Source organism: Balaenoptera borealis (genome assembly GCF_965194805.1).
Source record: "Balaenoptera borealis genome assembly, chromosome: 15".
Taxonomy (NCBI): domain Eukaryota; kingdom Metazoa; phylum Chordata; class Mammalia; order Artiodactyla; family Balaenopteridae; genus Balaenoptera; species Balaenoptera borealis.
The window spans coordinates 9,842,436-9,866,303 of NC_138871.1; the positions used below are offsets into that span (position 1 = coordinate 9,842,436).

The window sequence follows — 23,868 nt, forward strand, 5'->3', positions numbered from 1 at the left end:
TCAGAGAGGTGGAGTGACTTGCCCAAGGTCACACAGCTGGTAAATGGCAGAGCTAGGACTGGAGTCTAGGTCCCTCCCACCCTTTCTAGGAACCCCGGGGCTACACTGAGACCTACCCATTCTCTGCTCTCTCCTCCTCCTTCGTGGCACCCCCTCTTCCTTCCATAGGCCACTAAGAGGTGCCCCAGCCCCAGCCAGCCGCCCACATGCCTGAGGGCATATCTAAAGGCAGGTCTTCTGTTTACTCCTCTGCCAGGTGTGTTCTACCCAGCAGCCCCTGCACCCGAGATCCATGCTGGAAGGGGGCCTGCACGGACCAGGCTGTCCCAGGGGGCGCTCAACTGATCTCTAAGGACCCTCTTGGGACCTCCCTGGCGGTCCAGTGGTTAGGACTCCTCGCTTCCACAGCAGGGGGTGTGGGTTCGATCCCTGGTTGGGGAACTAAGATCCCGCATGCAGTGCGGCGTGGCCAAAAAATTTTTTTAATTAAAATAATAAGGACCCTCTCGTCGTGGACTGAGGATGTCGCTCCAGGAACAGCACCTGGTCTCTTCCTCAGTGAAGCCCATGTGGATCGCAGAGGACATGTAGATGGTGAGCACGTGTGCACACACACACACACTCTTACACACATACACGTGCACACACCCATGCAGCTAAGACAGCACGTAGTGGTTTCCAGCAGCCCCACAGACTCACCTCAACCACCTCCCAGCCGCCCACTGCACACCCCACCGCCCTGCTCAAAGCGCTGAGACAGGGCCCTAGCCTCCCTGTCTGGGTCCCTCTTATTTCCCGAACAGGGACACTGAGGCTAAGACAGCTGCGTGGAGTAGAGGACCGAGCACAGCCCTGGGAGTTCCCAGACCTAGATCCTGGCCAGTTCACATTGTCCTTCCAGGCCTGTTTCTCCATTTGTACCAGGAAAACTCGTCAGGTCCAAGAGTAAGGAAGGCAACAGGAGCTAGGGGAGGGGCGGAGTCTGCCACTGTATTGATATCTGATGCATCTTCCCAGGCCCAGGGGAGATGGGGGAGGGGTGATTTTGAGATCCTTGTGGGGGGCAAGGATAAGCTGCTCCCAGACCCTTGCCTCTGTCCCCACTTCCCCCCTAGAGGGTGCAGGGCACCCGGAGCTCCACATCTGTCCAGCACAGGCTGGCAGCACGTCTTCAAATATCCCCAACTAAGGCCAGGCCCCGACAGCCCAACCACAGCAGGTTCCCAGGTGTGTCTGGGGGGACAGGTCAGATGGGGCCCTGCAGGCATGGGGTGGGCAGAGGGGAAGTCCTCCCGGGTCCTCTTCCCTCCCAGCTGTCCGCAAGCCCTGCTCTGTGCCAGGTGCAGTAGGTGCTTCATAGGTGTGCACTGGACGGATGGACGGATATTTCCCTCTGTCAACCTCAGGCACTCCTGGAAGGCGAGGGTGACGGCGAGGCCCACCTTGCAGGATCAGCGTGAGGACGAGCTGAGGGCAAAGGCGCGGGCACCAGCACCTGACCACTCCGGTCCCCTCTTCACCTGGGACGGCCCCTTGCTCAGGCCCACAGCAGGTGCTCAAAGCCGCACAGACTGTGGCTGTAAATGAAACAATGCCCCCTGCTTTCCAGTGTACCAGGAGGCGTGAGTGTTTATGTGTGTGTGTGCGTGTGCAGGCACGTTTCCTGAAAGAGCCAGCAGGGGGCCTGCCTGTCACCTCAGAGTCACTGAACTGGGATCCCTGAAAGCAATGGGGCCATTAGGATCCTGGGTGGCAGAGCCAAGCGGTGGCAATCAATGGCCAGAGATGCAGTGGACGTGGTTAGCGTAACACATAGGCAGCCGCGTAGTCTGAGCGGCAGGACGTCTGGCCTTGGCTAGTTGACGCAGGGTCCCCAGAACTGAACGGGGTGAGCAGCCTCCTAGATCTGCGTCTAGCTCTAGATCTAGTGAACAGAGCCTGGCTTGAAGCCCCAAAAGGGAGAGTGAGCTTTGCAAATGCCACTTGATCAGGCACCTGGTATGTGCCGGGCATGGTGGTGATGTGACAGGGCAAGTCCTTGGAGGAGCTGACATTCGAAGGGGGAGAAAGGCCAAGAGGATGGCACGGGCTCACATCCCCCCCCCGGGGAAGAGCAGGGCGGTGGGGCCAGAACTTATCCAAGGTTCGAGGGAAACCACCAGGGGGTTTTGGCAAGACAGTGACTTATTTCAGTTTGCAAAGCTGCCTCCGGCTGCTTACTGGGTGGAGCGTGCCTGCGGGGGCCACCTCCAGGGAGAGACCTCTGGCAGGAGCAGCGGAACTGAGAAGAGGCAGAGAGGAATGGGCAGCTAACCTCAGGTGCTTTCCCCACCTTCACAAGTGCGGCCAGAGGCTCACAGTGGTGAACTGATCTGCAGGGGTTACTGGCTGATGGGGCAGAGCTGGCAGGGGACCTGCTCTCCCCAAACCCTCACACTCCAGCCCAATGCTCCCAGCCTCTCCATCCACCCCTGACCTGTCCCCGCCCTGGCTCCTCCCTCCCCTCTGGGGGCAGCCCCTCTGTTTGGGGGTGGGGAGGGGACGTGGTGGCCTTGCCCTGTGAGCCTCCCCTCTGGCTGGGGGGCCCCGCTTGCAATCGCCCCGCTCTCAGCCAGACCCCGGGGCTGCCCATGGCTCATGAGTTTCTACTAACCCTCTCACTGCTCTCTTTCTCTTTTCTTTTGCAAACTTGGAGATGGTGCGAGGCTAGCTTTTCCCTCCTGCTGGGCTGTGCTGGGTCAATCCTCTGGACGACTGCTTCCTCGGTTTCTCCTTCCTTCCTTTCCCTGCCTCACTCCCTCATTCATTCACCTACTCTTGGCTGTGCTCTGTTCCAAGGCCTGTGTGGCATCTGTCACTCCCCTCCCCAGTCCCAGGATTCTGGTCACTGCTCAGGACCGATCCTAAGCTTGTCCTTCTCTGGGAGGGACAGCTCTTGGTCACCAGAGTGGGGGGCCCAGGCCTGTGGACCCCCCAACACGGCTGCACCCTACTCTGCAGGGAGGCGCAGCCAGCACACCTGCCCTCCCCACCTCGCCCCTGGCCGCTGCCTGCCACTCCTATCACTGGAGCCCCCTTTCCACCTCCCAGCCCAGCCTCAGCCAGGCAGGGATACAGACCCCTCATATTTCCCTCCAAATGGGGAAGAGGCCATAACAGTGTTGTGTCTTTTATTTTGCAATGCAAGGGCATGAAAAACAAACATATTTTTAAAAACCCTAACTACTCTCTACCTTCAGCATTATTTCAAAAGAGAATGAAGATGTGAAACACCAGAAGGGAAATCGTTTAGTTTACTGACAGTTCACTGCCCGTCTTTCTGAATTTCACCTTGGAGACCCACACCAGCCTACGGACTGGCCGTCAGGAGCCTGGTCTGTCCATCTTGGGAAGCGTTCCTGGCAGCTCCTTGTAGGCTCCCCCCACTCCACATCTGGCACAAACCCATGGCTCCTGTCCGAGCCCGGTCCCTTATCCACAGGAGGAGGACAGCTAAAGAAGATCTGCTTTTTGACACCCTATGATTCACCCTGCCCTCCTGAGGCCTCTGGAGGTGACCTGAGAAGGTAGCACTGCCACCCACGCACACCCCGGCTCCGTGACTTCATGGGCAGCAGCGGGGAGGGGAGGCCTGTTGGGGAGAGGATCCCCAGCCAGCCCTGGGCTTAGCTCAGGGCATCAGGAGACAGGATGTGTCCTGGAAGAGAGGTGACAGCCCGGGAAGCCCAGATCCCTCTGTCCCTAAGCCCCAAAGGTGTGAAGATGCGGGGTGGATGGGCAGGTTGGTGGCAGAAAATGCAGAGCTGGTGATTTAAGATTAAAATAGTCCTGCATGGTGGACATGCTGGTCCCTGCCCCCTGGTGGGCACATGGGGGAATGCCTATCAAGAGAGACTGGCAGGAAAGGAGTGAGGCAGGCAGTGATGGTCAGTGGTGGCCAGGCCAGTGGGCACCAGGCTCGCCAGCCTGTAAGCGTCCGCCCGGGAACTCCAACCACCTGGTCACCAGGGTTCTGCCTTTTCCCTGAGCCTCCCCAAGTGCAGCACAAACGTTTCCTCCCATCCTGGAGCATCTGGAAGCTATTGTTTTCGCTCCCCACCACCCCAAATAACCCCCAATCTTCCTCCACCCCAGAGGGCAGGGAATTGGCTCCCACAGCTGCAGGCCCACCCCCCCCAGTACACACACCATGCGGACACAGGACCATTGGGCCCCTGTGTCTGGGCGGGTGGCCCCCAAACACCTTTCTAAGGGTCCCCCTGTCCACCCTTCCAGTCAGTGCCCAGTGACCCCTTCCTCTGCATCCCCATCCACCCCCTCCTGCCTATTTTGATATGGCCATTTGGAGGCAGGCAGTGGGGGAGGCCAGGTGGGCAGAGGCCGGAGCAGAAGTGGAGACTACAGCAGCCCATTATATCCGTCTGGAGAACGCCAACCTCCCTGCTAACGCTGAGGAAGAGAGTCAAGGTGCTCAAGGTTGACTTTTAATGAACTTAATCTTGTTAGCAAGGCCCCGGGGAGAGGTTTGGGAGGCGTTCTGAATGCTGGAAGGGCACAGAGTCTCTCAGGACCCAGAAGGAGCATCTAAGGAGAAGCCAGGAAGAGGCAGGAATGGGCAGTGGCTGTAAAGGCAGGAGTCACAAATATTTTGGTTGGACAAAAAGTGCATTCAGGTTTTTCCGTAAGATGTTACAGAAAAGCCAGAACGAACTTTTTGGCCAACCCAATACATCCCAAGCTCCCAGGCCCCTGTGCCTGGGTAAAGGGGATGGGGAGAAATCACAGATTTTAGAGCTGGTTCTTGGCCTTGAAAATTGCCCTCTCCAGCTCTAATTTCACAGATAGGGAAACTGAGGCTCAGAAAAAGGGGGAACTCCAGCTCAGGGTCACACAGTAAATCCCCATTATCACCAGCGACGCCTCTAAAACCACAAGGGATAGCACTACCCTAGCCCTTTACAGACTCTGGTAGAATCCCCAAAACCACCCTCTATTGTATCTATTCAATGGATGAGGAAATTGAGGCTCAGAGAGACCAAACAACTTGCCCAAAGCCACATACCAACATAAGGTAAGCCAGTACAGGAGACCACCACGGTATCACAGTGGAGAAGGTAAACAGCCATGCCACGGGTGTAGAGGTTTTCGTGTGCATATGACAACAATCTTCTTATTTTTTTTTTTTTAAGATTTCTTTTTTTGATGTGGACCATTTTTAAAGTCTTTATTGAATTTGTTACAATATTGCTTCTGTTTTATGTTTTGGTTTTTTGGCTGTGAGGCATGTGGCATCTTAGCTCCCTGACCAGGGATCGAACCCACACCCCTTGCATTGGAAGGCGAAGTCTTAACCACTGGACTGCCAGGGAAGTCCCGACAACAACAGTCTTCTTAATGACCTCATTATTCTTGTAACCATTTTACAGATGAGGGAGGAAACAGGCTCAGAGAGGTTAGAAGCAATTTGCTTCATGCAGAGCTATGTTAAATATTTAAACAAAGAGGCCATTGGACTGAGGTGGCTCTAATGCCTTGGTAGCCTACGGAAGCAAGCCAAAACCTGAGCCAGAGTCAATGTACTCAAACTCGAGAAAATAAAATTTAAGAACAACCAATCACAAACAGCTAATTAGGCTTTCCCAAATAAGACAACCACTTATGCTATAGCCAATCAAATAATTTCCTTGTCTTGTTTCTGCATCTTCTTTATAAAACCACTCCCCTAGCTCCCGTCGGTGGAGTGCTCCCAACCATCTTTGGTTTGGCACTGCCTGATTCAAATCAATGTATGCTCAAATAAACTATTGAAAATTTTAGTGTGCTTATGTTTACCTTTTAACAGCTCTGGTGTCAAAAGTGGGATATGAAGGTGACCCCCCCTCCAGTGGCTCCCTGGAGCAACATGCAACCAGGCATAGCCACCTGCTGAGCCCTTTGCACTCACTGCTTTCTCAATGCACCTAAAGGTCATGGGTAAGTCCCTCTTGGATAACTGAGCTCCACAGTTTTTGCATTATGAGCTCTCTCACTTTGAGCATTTCTATTACCAGACTGGGTCCAGAGTTGCACTGGGTCCATCTTAAACATTATAAATGTTTCTCTGACTTAAACTGGAATGGGTCAAACTTAAACTGGACTAAGGCCTCAGAAAAGCAAAATTTTGTTTTTTGTTTTTTGTTTTTTTGTTTTTTTTTGGCTGTGTTGGGTCTTCGTTTCTGTGCGAGGGCTTTCTCTAGTTGTGGCAAGCGGGGGCCACTCTTCATTGCGGTGCACAGGCCTCTCACCGTCGCGGCCTCTTTTGTTGTGGAGCACAGGCTCCACATGCGCAGGCTCAGCAATCGTGGCTCACGGGCCCAGTTGCTCCGCGGCATGTGGGATCCTCCCAGACCAGGGCTCGAACCCGTGTGCCCTGCATTGGCAGGCAGACTCTCAACCACTGCGCCACCAGGGAAACCCCAAAATTTTGTTTTAAGGAAAGGAGAGGAAGGAGAAAATGGGTCCCTCCGATTCCAAAGAGTCTGGGACTCCCCTATCTGGTCTAACTATATGTATAAAAATTACAGGCCCAGAACCTGTGTCTGTCTGAACAAGTGGGTTAACCTAACTAAAGATAAGCTTGAATCACAGTGGTTGCAGTGGGAAACTTTTAACTAGATAAGCTTATCCATTTACGAGATGCCCTAGAGATTAAAGGAGCCCCAAACTTCCCCCAAAATATGGGATGCATTTTTGATTGGTACACAGAAGTTTCTGAGACTAAATGAATCAAAATTGTCTCTTTTAAAGAGTTCAATACTGCCAGGAATATTTACTGTTTGTCCCAGCTAAAACCTGATGATAAGATATTGGAAAGGATTTTTTTCTTTAAGAGGAACTCTATGGTCAGAAGTTGGCTGAATTGGAGACTGATATTCAGAGCCTGATAGGAACTTTTTTGAAGCCTTCTTTCCTAAGCTAAAATAGAACTATGGGACTTCCCTGGTGGCGCAATGGTTAAGAATCCACCTGCCAATGCAGGGGACAAGCCCTGGTCCGGGAAGATCCCACATGCTGCGGAGCAACTAAGCCCGTGCACCACAACTACTGAGCCCGCACGCCTAGAGCCTGTGCTCTGCAACAAGAGAAGCCACCGCAATGAGAAGCCTGTGCACCGCAACGAAGAGTAGCCCCCGCTTGCCGCAACTAGAGAAAGCCTACACGCAGCAACGAAGACCCAACGCAGCCAAAAATAAAAATAAAATAAAATAATATAGAACTATGTATCCAGAGGGAAAGACAGTATTCTGAAGCCTCTGTGGAACCATGTGTTAAAACGTTCCAAAGATACACAGCTCTAAATCTAGAACATAGAAACGTTTTTAATTTCCATCTTAGCTGGAAATCTCCTTGATATAAAGAAGCAAATTGGATGGGTGGGTCCAGCCCTTGATATCATTTAGGCTGCAACCCAGTTCTTTGAGGAACTGAAAACGACTGCTCTTGCCTTTCAAATTGCGTCTTTACAAGAACAGAAAAAGCAGCTATAGAAGCAATTCAAAGCCCACCTATTCTTTTTACCAGTCCCAAGGGAGAAGAGCACAGAGTGCTGGTTTCCAATCCCAGGGAAGGATTCTAAACACTTCTGCCCACTGCATCTTCTTCTATTGGCGTCTCCAAGGAAAACAGCACAGTCAAGCACTGGATGGAACGCTTTACTTACATAGAGAAGAGACCAAGCAAGATAGATTCTGATAATGGAGACTGGTTCCCCATGGCCAGCAGGTCTCTCCTGGCAGCTGATACAGGGCAACTGACCTATGAGCACTCCTCTCATGCCACAATGGAAGAACCCTGTCCCCTCCCTGCAGAGGACAGATACAACAGTGGGTCGGCCAGCTACCATAGGATGCACACGCTTTAAGCAGAGACAAAGGAATATTCAGCAGGTTAAACAAGGAGGGATATTCCCATACAAGGTGAAAAGCCCAGCACAAGCTGTGTGAGCTCTTTATCTCCTGGTAAAAAAGTGTTCTGGGTCCAAGGCCCATTCTCATGCGGCTGAGTGAGGGGGTCAAAAGACTGCATCTACGAGACTGCCTTTCCAAACAATTTTCAAATAAGATAAAATACTGAAACACAAAACATGTTTATTAATAGACCCAAATATCTTTAGTCCCTCTGTAATAAGAAGCCAAAAGTAGATAAACCTATTTTCAGTAATTAATGTTTCAGTATTTTATCTCACTATGAGGAAGAATATGCTTCCAGAAATTATGAAATGTATTGATAAGTTTGCCAATGTACAGAATGCTGGTGTAACAGATAGTCCACAATTGCTCATTTCTTGGTTTCACTAGAAATTAAGGTTTCTAAGGGTTAAGAATTCTAATCAATATATATAATCAAAACTACAAGAAGTCATAAAAAAATGACTCTGTATACAATAAAAGTAGGATGTGTTTTGGTACGAAAAGGTATGGAGTGTGCAAATGCAATTTTAAGGGAAAATAGAGTTATTTTGTTTTAAAGCAGAATAACTGGTCGTTTTAGAATGAGAAATTGTATAAAATTCCTAGAGATCTGATATGTCCTGGCATAATGTAATCATAATTCTAGTTATTATCTTAAAATGTTGTATGTCACAGAAACAATAAAAATTCCTTGTTAACTGCATTAGAATGAACTCTCATCAGATATTTAGCCATGGCTACTTTTAAGTCTTTTGACATTTACAGACAGTTATGGCTTTACTCTGATGCATTTGCAAAAGTGCTTCCTCTTCAAAGAGATTCATGGAAAGAATTCTTACAAGTACAGATTTCTGATAACTTTAAGATCATACCACTGAACTGAATCAGAATTTTCAGAACTCTGATGGAGAAACTGATGAATTCACAAAACTACTGACCCAAGGTCAAGTACTAATCAAGAATTAGTTACATGGTGTTGGTGGGAACGTAAAGTGGTGTAGCCACTATGGAAAACAGTATGGAGGTTCCTCGAGTTGCTATATGATCCAGCAATCCCAGTCCTGGGCATATATCTGAAGAAAAGTCTAATTCAAAAATATACATGCACCCCGATGTTCGCCGCAGCACTATTTACAATAGCCAAGACATGGAAACAACCTAAATGTCCATTGACAGATGAATGGATAAAGAAGATTGGGGTATATATATATATATATATATGAAATAGAATACTACTGAACCATAAAAAAGAATGAAATAATGCCATTTGCAGCAACATAGATGGCCCTAGAGATTATCATACTAAGTGAAATAAGTCAGAAAGAGAAAGACAGATATCATATGATATTACTTATAGGTGGAATCTAAAATATGACACAAATAAATTTTTCTATGAAACAGAAACAGACTCACAGACATAGAGAACAGACTTGTGTTGCCAAGAGGGAGGTGGGGTGGAGGAGGGATGGATTGGGAGTTTGGAATTAGTAGATGCAAACTATTATATATAGGATGGATAAAAAATAAGGTCCTACTGTATAGCACAGGGAACTGTATTCAATATGCTGTAGTAAACCATAATGGAAAATAAAAGGAAAGGAATTAATTACATGAGAATGAATGAACTGATGAGGATAATTATAAATTTTATGACTTTGAAACATTGCTGATTTTTCAATGGTTTGTTTTCAGATTTAAAGAACCCCCTTTCTCCTTTCATTTAAGTAATCTATATCACAGCAATTTGGTAAAGTATACTTTTGTAAACAAAAATGGTATATATTTATCTTTTTCTCTCTACCTGATCTCTGCAGAATTCAGAAACTCTTATTGGATATTCTTATTTTTTTATGACAATGTATGTATTTGCATAAATTCAATAAGAATCTGTCCTCCTTGTAACAGGACAAAATTGGACAAGTCCTTGACTTGGCTTCTTAGACTAAAGAGGCTTTTAAAAATTTAATAAACTAGGGTTGAGCCAATAAAGCCCCGAGGTATCACCAAGCTTTAAATGCAATATCATATTTAAGAATAGGCATAAAATCACTATTCAAATCACTATTATTTGCTCTTATGCAAATAACCAGGCCAAATTTAATGAGACTAGACTTATTTTGAAAAGAAATTCATCTTATTGTGATTAGAGGGGTAATTGTAGAGAGAAAAATTATGTTTCTGTAGAAAACTTTAACACCCCCTTGTGGAGGTCAGATTCATTGTCTTGAGGTTTTGTTATCTACCTGTAAACTGCACTGGATCCTAAATTCTTCTAGTTTCCTCCAATATCTGGCTACAACTCTCCAAACTAATGTTTCCAATTTTCTTCCACCTTTCCGACTTAGAATCTCTGAGAACAAAAACAGTCCTTTTCCCCAAGCCCTGCAAACTACAGCTGAACGACTTGATACGAACTTCAGAGAAATCATCACACCAGCTCACGGATGGATAAACTTTGTGCCTGTTGCTGTGCGGTCCACTGAGAAAGTTCACTAGAACATCCAGTGATATCACCAGAGACATTCAAACTACAAAAGATGCTTCGAGCCCAACATCTAGGAACCCAACATCCAGAAATCTTCTTGACTGGCTGTCCTCTGGACTCAGAAACTGATACATAACCTGTTCCAACCATTATCCTTTGTTTTTCTTTTGTTTCCATAGAAACACGTCTTATTAAATACGATTGCTTGTACCATATAGGCTTAATTTTGGAAACCCACCAGCAACACCTCTTCCTGAAATGAGACTCAACTGTTTCACTGAACTGACCTGCTCTCAGGACTAAGAGACTGGTTCAGAGAGACGGAGACATCTACCAACTCGAACTCTAGACTGTGAGACTTCTTGGAGAAATTTCAAAGGCAAGGAACACAGGGTAACAAACTATGCCACCCGAAAATATGCCTCTTTGGCTTATGGGTTATTCTGAGCTGATAAAATGGTTTCAGATAACAGAACTGCTTTAGATTATTTGCTGGCTGAACAAGCAGTCTGTGCCATTGCAATGACCTCCTGCCGTACCTGGATCAACAACTCTGGTATAGTAGAAACTCAAATACAGGAAATTAGCAAACAAGCCACTTGGTTAAAAAAGGTTGATGCCTCTTCAGGTGCATTCTTTGATTTACTTGATACCAACTGGTTTGGTTCATGGGGACCCTGGCTAAGCAGCACACTCAGTCTCTTGGTATTATCCCCCCGACAGTCACCACCGCAGTCTCCCTGGGGGCCTATGTTCTCTTAGGGGTCTTAAATACAAGTTTGAAGCCATCAGCAGTACATCAGATGGTCTCTCTCTCTATAAAAAATAGAATACCACTCAGCCATAAAAAAGAATGAAATAATGCCTTTTGTGGCAACATAGATGGCTCTAGAGATGATCACACTAAGTGAAGTAAGTCAGAAACAGGAACAAGATGGAGAAACAGGAAGAAGATGGACGAGATGAAAAGCAAAAACAATTCTCCCATGGCCCGACATCATAACCTATGAATTTCACGATGAGATAAGTCCCCTGAGGGTGATGGAGAGTGGCAGTAATACCAAATTGTTGGTCAGTCTCTCATGCATGAGAGGATGACCAAAAGGGAGGAATTGTTAAAGTACTTAAACAAGAGGCTGTTGGACTGAGGTACCTCTAAGGCCTTGGTAGCTTATGTAAACAAACCAAAACCTAAGCCAGAGTCAACACACTTAAATCTGAGAAAATGCAACTTATGAACAACTAATCAGAGACAGGCTCTCCCAAATAAGACAACTGCTTAAGCTATGACCAGTCAATTTCCTTGCTTTGCTTTGCTTCTGCATCTTCTCTATAAAAACCTCCCCATTAGCTCCTGTCAGTGGAACACTCCTAACCACCTTTGGTTTGGTGCTACCCAATTCAAGTAAACTCTTAAATTTTTTTTGGCTGCACCGCAGGACTTGTGGGGTCTCAGTTCCCTGACCAGGGATTGAATCCGAGCCATGGCAGTGAAAGCCCAGAATCCTAACCACTAGGCCACCAGGGAACTCCCTTGAAATGTTTAGTGTGTTTTTTACCTTTTACCCTTTAAGAGCTATGAGTGGCAGAGTTAAGATTCTTTGCTGTTTAAAAATTGTTTTTAAAATGTGGAAATAAAGCCCAAGAGCATTGCATGATCTTCCGGGCCCTGCTGGGCCATTGTCCAGTGCCTGCCCAGGGCATCTGACTGGCCAGGGCAGCAGAACTAAGCAGTGCAATTGATTAGGGCCCAGACGTTGTACAAGCCTGTAAAGCTGATAAGATGTGATGATTTCCTCTTCTCTGTGGCAGAGGGTGGTGGTTTCACTGCCCTGGATCTTTCTTAGTTTCATACCTGAGCAGTAATACCTCCGTGTTCCTTTTATTTCCGTCCTCTCTAGAACTCCCTGTGTTTCTTTCTCTATTGCATCAGCTTTGTCACTCTGCTGGTTGCCTCATTAAGGACTTCAATAGAACCTGACACACGCTGTCTATTTGTAGGAGAATGATATTTTTAACACATCGAGAATGATGCTTTGACAATTCAAGCCAGCTGTGCCCAACTTTGTCTGTAACCTTGGGTCTCTGCTATCTCAGTCTGGAGCCCAAGCCCTCTCTCCTGGCCCCTCCCAGCCTCTGCCCCATACCTGCCTTGTCCCTGGAAGCCCCGGGCCTGCTGCAGGGGTGTGGTGAGAGGTCCAGAAGACAGGGCTCTCCCCGTCTTAGTGTGGACTCCATGTCTCATGTCCAGGTATTAAATGTGATTTTTCCCTGTTGAGTTTGGGCAGAGGTCCAAAGGCCAAGACCAGCTCTGCAGGTCACACTAGGGGACTGAGAAACTGACTCTGTGACTCACCCCTCCTCACCCGGAGAAGAGAAAGGTTGGAGAGGCAAAGGAAGGGAATGTCTCTGGAAAGGCTGGTTGGTGTGCTGGGGTGTCACCCCTCCTCCTCCCACAGGGGGGCTTTGGTCCTCTGTCCAAGTGAGGGGCTTCTGAGAAGACTGTGGGGATCTGGGCACGTGTCCCTGGAGTCTGGGGGATGCAGGGCCAGGTCGGTCGGACCCACACCTGGAAGAGGTCAGGGTGATGGTCATGGCTACACTGGCCAGAAGTAGCCAGGGTGATGGGAGGGCCGTGGATACCCACATAGCAGCAGTCATGGAGGCAGAGGGTGTGTTTCTGCAGGGCTCCCTTGGACCCAGTGGAAGAGAGCTGGGGGCCCATCCTCCTCCAAGAAAGACTGCCTGGAGAGGGGAAGTCTCAACAGTTGGGCGTGATAAACAACCACTGGGCGGTGGCATTGGCCTGGCCCCGGCACCCAGTGGGAGCAGAGTGGAGAAAGAGAAGAGATGCTCAGAGATGCCCACGCCCTGCCCTCTTGCTCCAGCCTTAAGCCTGAAACGAGTCAGGGGGAAGGGATTCCGGGGTGAATGAAGGTCTGGAGCTCTAAGGCTTCCCTGAGTACCCGCTAACACCTGAAAGATGACCACAGGATGTGCACAGAATTTCATCTGAAGGGCCGGGAAGAGCAATTCCACAGAGTAAACTGAAAGGCTCAGAGGTGACAAAGAGCTGCGCTTCCTCCAACTTATTTCATACGTTGATGTCAAGTATTTGTGCTTTAGCAGCCGCCCACGTCTCACCTCCCCGCTTCCTGCTCCCAGGCAGCTCCTCCCACCCTGGCCATCCTGTGAATCCCGGAACCAGCATTCCCCGGAGCTGGAAGGGGCTCAGAGGGGGACCAGCAAGCCCAGGCCTTTGTGATTGTTGTCAGATGAGGGACCTGAGGCCCGGGAGGCAGACTGCACCCTTAGGTGACACAGACCTGCAGTATCCTCCTTCCCTTTCTAGAAAGACTGAGACAGAGGGAGCAGGAGAAAGCACCCATGAGCCTGCAGGGGTATCAGACGGGTAAAAAGGTTTAGAAAAGGTGCATAAAGCTACCAGCAGTAAAGACGCCCATGGATTGAAACTCCACTAAGCCAGGGCGCTCACTGACCCTTCCAGACGCCCTGCGGAGCAGGTGCCGTTCCCTACACCCCTGCCGGGTTGGACAGATGAGGAGGGGGCTCAGTGTGGGCAGGAGAGATGCTCCAAATCACCAGCCAGCAGGAGCACGTGGGAGTAGCTAGAAGGATCATGGCCAGAGGCTTCGAGACTCCAGGCACCTCCCTCTGCCCCTGGGCCCAGCCCCCAGGCATCTCTCTTCAAGGACCACCATCTTCAAAGTTCCATCCTCCCCCAAAATGACAGCCTGGAGAGGGGAATTCTCAGCAGCTGGGAGGCAGGGCTTAGAGGCATGGTGAGCAGAGACGGGATTTCCCTTCTTTTGAAAAGCCTGGGGTGACCCTGGGCTCCCATTCCCAGCAGCGGCAGTGGTCCAAGTGCCCCCCGGAGGTCCCTGAGGTTGCCCCTCTGCCTTAGACTCACATTCCCATCTGAGCTCCCTCTGCAAACCATCACTGTATCAGAATCCTGTCTTCTGATTCCTAGAGATTTATTATTGCTTTTGAGGGTTTTAAACCATTATTATTCGACCGATTTTGAGATGATTGATTATATGCTCAATTTTTAATTTTGATCCTTCTTAAAATAGCCTTCATTAATTTGACAAGTATTTGGGGCCTGTGCTAGGCAAGCACCAAGCTCTGTGCTAGGCACTCGGGACAGGGCAGGGAACAAGATGGGGGACCCGCCCCTGGAGAGGGCACAAAGGTCAGGTTTTCCAGCCCAGCCCCGCTCGGCCTCGGCCCTTTGTCCCTCAGTGTCCATGAGCAGCTTTCAGCTTTGGCTAAAAAGCCAACATGTCACATGTCTACACTGCCTCATCTTTATGTTTTAGAGATTCAATTTGATTTCTCTTTAGGGAATCATGTGATTTCTTTAGCTTCCTTCGCATCCCTCCAATAACAGGATAGAACAAAAGGACACACAAGACCCAAGCCGCTGAGGGTCTCTCCTTCCAGGGTCTGAAGCTCCTGACACCACCCCTTCCTGGGGCGTCCTGCCAAGGAAACTGCAGGGCCCCAGACGCAGGAGCCCCCCTCCCTGCGCCTGGTCTGCATGGTCCGCATGGCCCAGCCCGGGACGAGGTCCTGCTCCGCCCTTGAGCACGTGGCTCGGGGTGGGGGGGCAGGCAGGGAGGCAGAGGGGCAGTGGGACCCACCCAGCCTGCTTGGACTCACTCCCACTCAGGGCTCCTCCGCAGGCCCGAGTCTGAGAGCACAGGCTCCAGGGGAGCCCCCCGCTGCGCCCCTGCTAGAAATTCCACGTTGGTGGGTTTTATAGATTTTGAAAGATGGCTATCACTGATTGAGCACTTTCTAGACACAGGCCTTTCTACACGCTTGCTCGTTTTATTTAATCCTTGCTACAGATGTCATATCTGTCTTTGCTGAGGGAGGAGAGGGGTCCCTAGTGAGGGAGGGAAGAGGGGAGAGGACCCCTGGCCTGAGAGCCGCCAGCTCCCTCCCAGCCTATGCTCGCTGTGCCTGAGTTGGCGCGCCCTGGAGAAGGAAGACCCCTTCCCACCTGCTTGCCCTCCCCAGACCCACGGGTGCGGGAGGCCCGCCTTGGCACTCGCTGCCCACCGGTCACAGCGCAGGACTCTAGGGCTGGGCGTCCCTTCCAGTCCTCCTCTCAGGACCGCTGTCCCCCGTCACCCCTGCCCCATTCAAGGTGGGCACAGTTTTAAACCCCAAGCCTGCCCCTTCCTGCCCCCTTGTCCGCAGTCCTGCCAGAGCAGTCCTCTCCTCGAGCCAGGTTCCCAGAGATGAAGCGGAAGGAGAAGCTGATGACGTTGCCCAGGTGTCTCTTGCAGCCGTGCTGGCACACCTGCAGCCTCAGGGCAGCGCCCTGGGCCGGGCCAGGGGCCTCGCCGCGCCCCGCCCTCACCAGGCCTGGCCCAGGGGCCCTTCTCCTGCCCTCGCTCTGCCCAACCAGCCACAGTACCAGCCCCCCCAGCCTGCTCTGGGCCTCCTCTGCCTGCGTCTCCCCAGCCTGGCACTCAGTCTTTCCTCTAGAACTCTCTCTCTCTCCCGCCTCTGGTCAGTCGCTCAGTCTCAGTACCAGTGCTGTGGGTCTCAGCCTGTCCCTCCGTGTCTCGGCCTCTCTGGCCTGTCCTTCTCTCCTCCGAGCTCTGTCCCTGCCCTCTGCCCTCTCTCGGCCTTTCCCAGGGCCGCCTGCCCCTCAGCCCAGCCCAGAGCCCCCGGGGGCCAGCCGGTGCCCTGCTGGGGTCAGCCCTGCACCTGCCCCAGGGCCGGCCCCTCCCCTGGCTCCTCGGGACCCCGGTGCTCACTCTCCCTGGAGGCAGAAGGGCTCCTGCAGCTTCCTGGGCTGGGAGGGCATGAGGGCGGGGGTGGGCACTGCTCTTGAGCTCCCAGCAGCAATGGGGGAGGTGCCACTGGTGTGATTTTCGGCTGAGGGTGTGATCTCACTGCAAAGGGGCCTCGTCCGGGTCCCGGGGCTTCTGTGCAGCCCGAAAGGGAACAGTCCTGCTCCCACCCCACCCCCGCCCAGGAGGCTCAGGGGCCAGGACCCTGGGCAGAGCTGGGGGATGAGTGGGGCCTTGGCCTTCGGCTAGCTCTTCACCCCTGCCCTCTGCTCACTGACCCCAGCCCCCAGCCCGGCGGGTGCCTCTGTGGAGTGGAGAAAGGGGAGATGGGAAGGGATCCCTGTGTTGAGGGGGATAAGGAAAAACCAAGGATGTGACTGGAGCAGGCGTTGCTGAAGACCCACAGCCCACATTCTCGGAGCACCCGGTGTGCGCAGGCAGCTCGCTGAGGCCCTTCTGGGCATCAAAACAACCCCATGAGCTACGTACGTGTGGTGGAGAACAGCACTGCAGCATTCTCCTCTGCTCTTTCACCTACAGAATTCAGATTTCGTTGGGGGTGGAAATGTGCCCAGCTTGAAAAAAAAACGCCATCCCCCGCCTTCCTTGCAGTCAGGGTGGCTCAGTTCTAGCCAGTAAAATGTAAGCATAAATCTTCCAGAGATTTCTGTGAGAGTGTTGCTTTCCTGACGTAGGCATTACCACTTCCTCCTTTCCCCTGATTTCTCCTTTCTCTTGTCGGGAACAAAGCCATGATGGCTGGAGCCAGAGCAACAACTTTGCAACTGTGAGGGAAGAAGCAAAAAACCCCAAAGACCTTGACTCTGATATCCCCAAGCTGCTAAACCAGTGCCAGCCACTGCCTAGCCCAGATTTCTCAGATAGGAGATACATACCTCTGTCTAAATTAAGCCACTGTTGTTTGGGGTTTCTGTTGGCAGGCAAGTAAAAACATTCCTTCCAAAGTGAAAGACCAACTGTTGTACCTTGCACTCCTAGCCAGTGAAAGGACGTACACAAGGGGCTTCTTGTGTACCACAGGTGCTGTGCTGCTCCAGACTGTCTCCAAGCACAAGCAAAGGCTGTGCAGCAGGTCCAGGCTGCGTACAAGCAGCTCTCCCCTTGGGCCTGATGACCCAGCACATTCAATGGCGCACAGTGTGTCTGTGGAAAGTTAGGGTGCTCTGCAGGGCCCAGGGTAGGCCCCGATAGGAGCCTCTGCTTTTGAGCAAAGCCATGCTTTCTTTGGCAAAAATCTCTTCTTCTTTTGACACTACTTCTGGCTCACTCCTGGGCCCTCGGGGAGATGGAAGGCCTGACTGTGGGACACCAGGTGACCCTGAGACCTGAGCTGCCCATCAGGAACTGAGTGTCCACCTCTCCCCCAGCTCTAAAGGGGCATGCACAGCACACCACCATCACACACAGGTGCTATGTATAAGCTCAGGGTCGGGGGTCTAGAAGGCTCAGGTAGGTGTCTGCTCATACATGGGGCTCAGACCCCCATGGTAACAGCTGCATCGCCACCTTCCCCTCAACCCACACCTGTGGCCTCATGGGGAGTCCCTGAGACCGTTTGAGGAGGAAAAGCACGTGTATGTAATTTATAGACAGAGCTGCAAGAAATGCTGGCACCAACTCAAAGTTGACCTGGCAGCCCACTCAGAGGGGAAGGGCAGTGGAGAAGGGAAATCTTCCTGGTGGGCAGAACGCTGAGTCCATCTGCTTGTCTGGAAGGAGGGGTGGCCCGAGGTACAGATTGACATTGACTCAGGGGTGGGTACTAAGCATGCGTTCAGGGGTCAAGGAGGTGGAGGGAAGAAGGCTGGAGGAGTGCTGACTAGGAGGTGTGAGGATGTCACAGCCCTTTGTGGATGTTGTCCAAAGGGCAACCAGGCCTGAGGAGGCGCTGAGAGTCTGGTGCACGAGATGGCCTGTCCGTGCACATCAGTCAGACCGTATTCCTGGCCATGAACAAAGGGCCATGGGGGACTAAGATTACTCATGGGTCCAAGAAATGAACTTCCCCTCACCGGGCTGATCTGGCTACAGCTGTTGTCGGGTGCCCAGCCTGCCAGCAGGGTGACAATCCAGCCACCAGGTGGCAGGTCAGCTCCACCCTGGCAGGGACCATCATTTACTCTTTCTGGAATTGACATTCATTCTGAACACAGACCTCGCTTTCTGCCCACCTTGCTTCTGCCAACAACACGGCCCATCACTGTGTCCCACACATCATTGTTACTGACCCAAAGACTCAGTTTACAGCAAAGAATTGTGGCCAAAGGCCAGTGCTTACAAGACCCACGGGCCTCCCCCTATTCCCCATGCCCAGAAGCGGTTGGACTTCCAGAACCGTGAAAGAGCCCACTGTACACTGGTTCCACTGCCAGTTGTGAGATTCAGGTGCTGTCCTGGATGTGCCACCGTATATGCTACTACTCCTCCAGCCAGGAGAATGGGTCCAGAACCAAGGGAAGCACCAGCCCCCAACACACACTTGCAGCATTTTTGCTTCTCATCTCCAATACTTTGGGCTCTGGATAAGAGGTTTTAGATCCCTAAAGAAGAATGCTGGGACTTCCCTGGCGGTCCAGTGGTTAAGACTCTGCGCTCCCAATGCAGGCGGTGTGGGTTCGATCCCTGGTCAGGGAACTAAGATCCCGCATGCCGCACTGCGTGGCCAAAAAGAAGAAGAAGAAGAAGAAGAAGAAGAAGAAGAAGAAGAAGAAGAAGAAGAAGAAGAAGAAGAAGAAGAAGAAGAATGCTTCCCCAAAGGGGAGACACCAGTGCATCTGCTGAACTGGAAGCTGAGACTGTCACCTGGCCATGCGGGGCTCCTCACACCACTCAGGCCAACTGACATGAAAGGGCGTTGGCTGGGATGAATGATGCTGATTATCCAGGGGAGAAGGTGTTACCCCTACATGGGGTGGAGGATGGGAACTATATCTCAGACCTAGTGAATTCACCACGCAACCAATTCATATTGCCAAATACAGGGATCAAAGTGGGGGGGGGGTGGAGTTATAGGTAGGATGACCAAGGGCTCAGATCCCTCAAGAATGAGAGTTTGGATCACTCCACCATGGGTTGGTTCTTAGCTGAGGGCCCTGTGGTGGATTAAAATGGCCACAGATTTCATACCGCAATTCCACGGAAAAGTAGTCTATTTTTCCTCCACTAGGCTGAGCCTATGATTGTTTTGACCAATAGCATGCAGCAGAAGTGATGCTGTGTGAGTTCTAGAGCCTCGGCCTCAAGAACTCTCTGCCTTACTTATTGGAACACCCCTTCCTGGAAGTCAGCCGTCTTGTACCTGAGTCCACCATGCTGTGAGGATGCTCAAGCAGCCACGTGGAGAAAGACAGGCACTGAGGCACCAGACGTGTGGGTGGAACCTTCCTGAACCTCCCAGCCCAGCCCAGTCACCAGCTAAGCAAAGGCAAGTGAGTAATCACAACTGATGCCATGTGGAGTAGAAGAACCATCCCGGGGGAAGGTAGGGGGGCCCGCCCAAATGCCTGACCCACAGAATAGGGAGAAAAAGATGGTGGTTGTTTTAAGCCACTACATTTGGGGGTATTTTGTTAGGTAACAAAAGGTAACTGAAGCATCTCTCCTTCACACTGGGGGGCTGAACTCTCCAGAGAAATCCTCTTCACAAATCATCTTCCCTTGAGGCTCTAACCATTCAACTTTCTATACTTTTGATAAGGGTAAAAGCTTCAAAAGCCATATACAGTTTTCAGATAAATCCTTGAAAATTTGCACCTGATCTGGCATCTCACTTTGAAACATGATGTTGAGTATATCTTGGTGCTTCAAACACATTAAAATTCTGTTACGGACTTCCCTGGTGGTCCAGTGGTAAAGAATCCACCTTCCAATGCAGGGGACGTGGGTTCGATCCCTGGTCGGGGAGCTAAGATCCCACGTGCCTCGGAGCAACTAAGCCCACGCGCCACAAGCGCCCCAATGAGAGAGCTCACGTGCTGCAAACTACAGAGCCCATGCGCCACAACTAGAGAGAGAAAACCCTCACGCCACACCTAGAGAGAAGTACGAGCGCCACAACAAAAGATCCCACATGCCTCAACGGAGATCCCGCGTGCCACAACTAAGACCCAACGCAGCCAAATAAATAAATAAAATTTTTTTAAATTAAAAAAAATCTTTTAGTATGTAGTTATATATCCTTATGTATTATAGACAAGCTAATTTACCTTTTCATCCCCGTACCTTTCTACTACCACTCTTTTTTTTTTAACATCTTTATTGGAGTATAATTGCTTTACAATGTTGTGTTAGTTTCTGCTGTATAACAAAGTGAATCAGCTATACGTATACATATATCCCCATATCTCCTCCCTCTTGCGTCTCCCTCCCACCCTCCCTATCCCACCCCTCTAGGTGGTCACAAAGCACCGAGCTGATCTCCCTGTGCTATGCGGCTGCTTCCCACTAGCTATCTATTTCACATTTGGTATCTACTACCACTCTTTTATCATGCGTGCTGGTGGTGGTGGGGGTGACTTTATGATTTTACATGGGGGTGACAAAACCCTAGGAGAGATGAGTATCTCCCAGAGGTGGATGCGGTGGCTGAGAATCTGGGTCTCCACTTTGGGGGAAGGGGCAGGAATGTGTCCCTTTGTGTGGGGAATGGTCACACCGTGTCACACAGGAGCATGTGGCTGCAGCTCCGGCGTCTCTACGGGAATGCGCTGGGACATGGGGCGTTTCCCATAGCGGTAGGCAGGGCCCTGGCCTTGTCACATCCAGGCCTCCTTCTCTGGCCCTGTAGAGTTTCTGCAGACTTCCCAACAGCCGAGAGTAAATGCCTCTCTGCTTAAACCAGCCAGTCTGGATTCAGGCGTCTGCCACAAAGACCCCAGGTTACTCTGTGGGTGATATTATTATTCCAGGCTTCCAGTTAAAGGCACCCAGTCCCACTGTCCTCGTGGGAGCCAGACCTGAGAGGTGGGTCTGTCCGCTTGGTGGCTCAGCCGTGCCCCAGGAGAGGGGGCCTGACATTCTGATAGGAAGGACTTTCGGGTGCCGGGGAGATAAGCAGAGCAGCGCAGAGTGCCAGCCTCTGGGTCACTGAGGACGGCCTCCCAGCGTTGGGGAGGGATGCACTTCTGGAGGCCACGCCAACGGCTCTGAGCTGCCCGGTCCCGGGCCCACCCATCTTAAAGGCCACCGCTGCTGACTGGCTCCCGACTCCGTGTTGGGGCTTTTACAGCCCAGGGGTGACCCCCAGGGCGCAGCAGCAGCAGCTGGCCCGGCCCCCTGTCCTCATGCCACCCGGTCCCTGAGTCCCGCCCCCTCCTTGCCGAGTTGCCGAGGCTCAGGACAGCCTCGTGTTCCACTGGGCCACGCTCCCTGGCTCCTGCTCCAAGATGTCCCAGAAATCTGTGGCTCAGGCCGCTTCTGCTGAATGGAAACCACCCCTACCGCCAACAAGGGTGCAGTGTCCCGGCCACCTGCCCGCCTTCCGCAGGCGCCAGCCCAGGACACCCAGCTGGGCCAGGCTGAGCGCGGGGACAGAGCTACACTGAATGGCGCGATTGTCCTCTGCACCCAGAGCCCCGGGAGGCTCCTGAAGGAGCAGAGGCACCTCATCTGCGCACGGCTGATCATTTCACGAGCACACGGAGCCCTTGGTGTGAGCAAGGTGTCCTCAAGGGATGTGATGGGACTGCAGAGCCCAGGCCCGGGAGCAATGCTCAGTGGAGAGAGGGGTGCACTGGGGTCCTGGCTCCTCTGCCCGGGAGGGCGGCTGCCGCCTCCGCAGACCCCGAGCCCCGCTTCCCGCAGCTCCCGAGAGAAAAGTCAGGGAAGGCACACATCAGGGTGGGCGCCCTGCCCGCAGCATATGGAAGACGCTCCAGGTCAGAGACCTCGCTCACCCCTGACCCGTGGGACCCGCTGACTCGTGTGACCTTCCTGAGAGTCGGTCTGCTCTTTTAGTAAAACAGAGTGACCCTCTGTGCCAGCCTCACACAACTAAGGATCGCGTTTTCCGTGTTCCACATGACCTGGCAGGGTGTCAGTAAACATGTCACCAGGGGAATGGGCAGGGCTGGGCAGAGCCCTTGGTGGTGTCCTGGGCCCTGCACCCCTTCCCCGCCCCCACTGCTGCATGGCCGTGACCAGCCATTCAGCAAAGGCTTCCACACGGCTCTAGAAGGAGCTGACGGGAATAGACGCTGCCATCTAGGAGCCCACCGAGCTCAAGGTGGGACCTGTGGGCGTGGTCCCCTCGGCCCCGTTTCCTCTCCTTGTGACCCCAGACACACCCAGCCTGCCCCCCGGGCTTGCTCTTCCCCGTGTCCACGCACGCTCAGGTGTGCAAAAGGCCTCAGCAAGGGGGGCACACCACACCCCAGCCCCATCCTGAAGACCACCGTGTGCCAGATGTTTCTGCTGGAAGTTGGAAGCTGGAGCCAGGGCTCAGCAGGAGAGAGGCCTGGGAGTGGGGTGGGTGCTGGATGCCGAGGACCGGGGAGGGAGAGACAGACACTGGGGTCACGGAGGGGCTGCAGGATCCACAGGAGGAAAAGGAGGAGCCTGAGCTGCTGCCAGGAAGACCCTGGAGATGCAGGCCGGTAAGAATTTGAGCCTCGAATGAATGGAGAAAGAAGACGTGATGTACATATACATGCAATGCAATACTACTCAGCCAAAACAAAGAACGAAATGATGCCGTTTGCAGCAACATGGATGGACCTGGAGATTATCGTACTAAGTGAAGTAAGTCAGACAAAGACAAATACCATGTGATGTCACTTATATGTGGAATCTAAAATACGACACAAATGAACTTATCTACAAAACAGAAAGAGAATCACAGACATAGAGAACAGCCTTGTGGTTGCCAAGAGGGGAGGTGGGGTGGAGGAGGGAAGGGATTGGGAGTTTGGGATTAGCAGATGGAAACTAGTATATATAGAATGGATAAACAAGGTCCTACTGTAGAGCACAGGGAACTCCTGTGATAAACCATAACGGAAAGAATATGAAAAAGAATATATATATGTATAACTGAGTCACTTTGCTGTACAGCAGAAATTAACACAACATGGTAAATCAACTATACTTCAATAAAATTGGTGGTGGTGTGATGAATTGGGCAATTGGGATTGACATGTATACACTGATGTGTATAAAATTGATGACTAATAAGAACCTGTATAAAAATAAATAAATAAATAAATAAAATAAAATTCTTCAGATCGTAAATCTAAAAAAATAAAAAAGAATCTGAGCCTCCAGCGAGGCGAGGCTGGGTCCATCAGAGCAGACCCGAGCCCGTCGGGCGCACAAGGCCGGCCACACGAGGGCGCCACAGCTCACCTCTGCTCCCTGTTCCTACCCTAATGGAAAACAATTGCTTTTACTCTGCTGCAGAAAAACAGCCCTGTGAAGATGTGAGCTTCCCAGTTAAGCTGTTTGTATGAAATTGTAGTAACCTCATGTTTCTGCGTCGTCCCAAGAAGCTGGAGAGAGAGAGCGCACATGGACCCCACACGTGTATTCACAGGCCCCAGGGCCTCCATGGAGGCTGTTCTGGGGAAGGGAACGGTCAGAAAAG

General features: G+C 51.4%; 1 protein-coding gene across 2 annotated transcripts in view; it reads right to left on the reverse strand.

The window, feature by feature from the left end:
* KCNIP3 (potassium voltage-gated channel interacting protein 3) overlaps window positions 1-23,868 on the reverse strand; it is an 88,593-nt gene that overhangs the window by 49,295 nt on the left and 15,430 nt on the right. The window lies entirely within an intron of this gene.